At 27.2% G+C, this 3,521-nt stretch overlaps 1 long non-coding RNA gene across 6 annotated transcripts in view; it reads right to left on the reverse strand.

Annotated features, from left to right (window-relative positions):
- The window catches only part of LOC100573816, a 24,441-nt gene that overhangs the window by 17,667 nt on the left and 3,253 nt on the right, over window positions 1-3,521 (reverse strand). For 3 of the 6 annotated variants that reach the window (XR_003838779.1, XR_003838782.1, XR_003838781.1), the window contains 2 exons: window positions 1,172-1,379; window positions 907-1,102 (listed from right to left, as the gene is read on the reverse strand). This is a non-coding gene — a long non-coding RNA (uncharacterized LOC100573816). Of the gene's footprint in view, window positions 1-906; window positions 1,103-1,171; window positions 1,380-2,661; window positions 3,205-3,521 lie in introns of those variants that run through there. The other 3 variants (XR_003838780.1, XR_003838777.1, XR_003838778.1) reach the window with 3 other exon arrangements.

The following is a 3,521-nucleotide window of genomic DNA, read 5'->3' on the forward strand; positions in this document are numbered from 1 at the left end:
GAAACAAAAGTATGCTTTAGAGTATTTCTATAAATAAAATGTTGGAGTGTCACCCTTGGGCGGTTCTCCACCCAAGTACTAATGTTTTGTATTTTATTCTTCTACGCTCATATGCTTATAGTAACTGTATTACAAATTGTATATTATTCTAACAAATTTATACATAATAAATAAAATAACTAATCTATGAATAAATATTTACTATTCTAAAATTTAATTTGTATTAAAGTTGAACTGCCAGATATTGATGATACGTTAGTGGAGGAAGAAGTCTATGAAATAGTTGAGCTTGGCATAGATGATGCTCTTGTTGAAGTTAGATTGATTTTAAATGTTTTAATACTGAAACATTAGGTTAAAAACTTTCAATTTTGTTTCAGAACAAAACACTCCACCAACTCACCAGGCAGTTGATTTAGATATCCCTACATTCGAAGGCAAGTTATTATTATAATAATTTTCTTTTAAGAGGACGTTACACTGACATTTGTTATCTCTGTCTTAGAAGTGTGTAACATACCTAATTTTACTCTCAGAAAATCATGTTTAGCTCCACTGGTTTAAAAATTAGAGTGAATTTACCTCATAAAATGTAAAGATAAGATTTTAAAGCGAGTTATAAAAATTTATTTTTAATTTTAAAATTGTAAATTTTATGTACATATTAAAATACTCATAACTTGCTTTAAAGTTAAAATATAATAAAAAGCCTACAAGAAGCCATATAATAAATTTAGCCTTAATAATTTTAGAAGAGGGCAATTTAATCTAATTTTTAAACCAACTGAGCTAAACGTGATCTACTGAGCTTACAATTTTCTATGTTACACACTTGTAAGGCGAAGACAACAAATGTCCTTGTTACGTATTCTTAAACCGAATTGAAAAATAAAAATTCACTTATACTTTTTATTCTAAAGGTGACCCTGTAGACAGATGTTTCATTTGCCTTGAAAGTTGGAGCCAAGTGAATTCGGCCAATATTTTGGTGCCTTGCGGTCAGGGATGGTGCTGTGATGAGTGTGCAATTCGACTAGACAAATGCGGAGTTTACAAAGTAGAATTTCCAACAACACAGCCCATCTGTATAATGCATGTTAACCTAGGAGATTGTAAATATTAATAATGATACAGTAAATTGAAGAATTTTTTTTTTATAATTAAAATATACAATTTTTATTAAAAGGTAAATGGATGCAAAATATCTCATTGCTCGATCTAACTGGAAGCTAGTGCCTTGGATGTATGCGCCATGTACAATATGTACCAGACCAGGCGCCATACATATTGTTGGACTGTGGCCATGGATGGTATTGTGCGAGCTGCATATCAACACCTCCTGCCACATGTGAGGTCTGTGGCGATATGGTAGATGGTACCTTAAGGATATTTTTAAATTAAAAAAAATATTTTTTGTGACTTATTTATATATATATTTTTTTTTCTTTTATATAATATAATACTTTTTTTTTATATTTAAAATTTCATTTGTTTTGTTTATTAAACTTGTTTCTTTACTAATTTCTTGCTTTGTTTAGTTATTTATTTTATACTAAAATGTTAAGATAGCTAAAATAAATATATCATTTTTATATTTACTTATTAAATATTATTTGGGAGAAATTCTACCAAACTTCCATCAATAGCAGATAATATAATATGTTTTAATTGTTAAACTAAATTGTTACAAAAACGTATTCCAAAAGATAAGAACACCACATAATATTAATTTATCTATCATAGAGATTGGCTCAAACGACTGTAAGACAAAATATTTAAATTTCTTGTTTTGATGTTGAAAATTGTTAAAAAGCTTACTCATATAATATCTACTTAATATACCAATTTAAATTTAGGTATAAATCATATAAGCTTTTTGTTTGTCAAAATATGGACAAAATGGTAATTTATATACAACAATAAAAAAAACAAGTTATTATTTCAAAACCAATATCTCTTAATAGTAATATTTGAAAATGTCATTTATAATGTATCATTGATATACCTAATTGAATTCAAAACATAGTACATCCTGTTTTTTTGGTAATATCTAAAATATTTTCAAATAATAAAATGCCAATTTGCCAATTTAGGTGTAGACAGCTTTTAATCGAATCACAATTAATAGGTACCTATGTGTTATGGATTCCATCATCCACCGAATAGGATGAATGGATATAAAATTGTTTCTAACTCGTCAACCACAGACAGAGTGGTCTTAGATTAATGTGAAAAGAATAATTAAATTATACTAAACAAATTTACTACAACTTTATTATAGAATCTGGAGTCAGCAAATTCTGTTAATAACAAATAGCTTAATGAATTTCAAATTATAAGATATGATTGGGATCAAAGGATATCTGCTAGATATTAAAAGTTTTGTGGGTCTAGTGGCAATTGTTTGTTTCAAATTAATTTTAGTTATACAAGATGGAAGAGCTTTAAATTATTACAAAGAGTGTACCTAAGCAAATATAATTATTACCTTGCCACATTGAAAAAAAAATGACTTGAGATGGCTTAATAGGCAAAACAAATATTTAAAATATCAAATTTCTAATTTATCAATCGTCTAATTTAAGATAACATTAAAAGTAAATCACATGTATTATAGATTTTTATGAAAAAAGATGTCAAATATAAATTTTAATATCATACTAGCTGTGATACCGTGTAGTGTGCTTCTGTTTTTCATTTACAAATTCTGAAGTTCTGAACTCTGAAAAGATTTCCTTTACATCATGGAGTGTGGTTTAATATGCTTTAATAAAATCTATATAATGTTATACTGTTATATCTTATTTTAAATATATAACTTATAAATTATATTATATTAAAATGGTTTTCACTTATTAATTATCATGTAGACATGTGGTTATCCCCATGACAAAATGCAAATCACTTGATACAAATACGTCGGAGTAATATAATATAATATCGGTATAGTTTATGTTCGAAGTAATTGATATCGGAGTAGTGTTATGGTTGGCAGTGAAATTTTTTTTCGGAGTTATACAATGTCGTAGTAGTATATTGTCGTAGCATTGGTGTTATCCCGTCGGTAACGACAGACATCCCGAATCCATTATAAACAACAACAAAAAAGGTTACCAAAATTATTATATTTTCTGCCAATATGACACCATCTATTTTGACATTTTGTCATGGCTGGACGTACATTCGTTCAAAGAGCGAAACGTCGAAAAGTATTATAATACTCTTTATCAATTCCATTAAAAAATATTTCTATTATTTATCAATTATCTTATCAATAAAATATTACAACACACAAAATGATATGATGCAAGGTGTCATTGATAAAAAAACACCTTGAAATGATGCTAAGAAATAATATCAAAAAATAAATTTTATACAGATCTTACAATTTATGTATTAAGTTAAATCATCGATGACGAGTTGGGAGGTAAATAGGTAATGAATGATGTGTTTCTTTGTTTTTTAAGCTCCATAGTTTAGGCTTCAATAAACATTTTAAGCAATGTTTGCTAATCAAATAG

The sequence above is a fragment of the Acyrthosiphon pisum genome, chromosome X (genome assembly GCF_005508785.2).
Source record: "Acyrthosiphon pisum isolate AL4f chromosome X, pea_aphid_22Mar2018_4r6ur, whole genome shotgun sequence".
Taxonomy (NCBI): Eukaryota; Metazoa; Arthropoda; class Insecta; order Hemiptera; family Aphididae; genus Acyrthosiphon; species Acyrthosiphon pisum.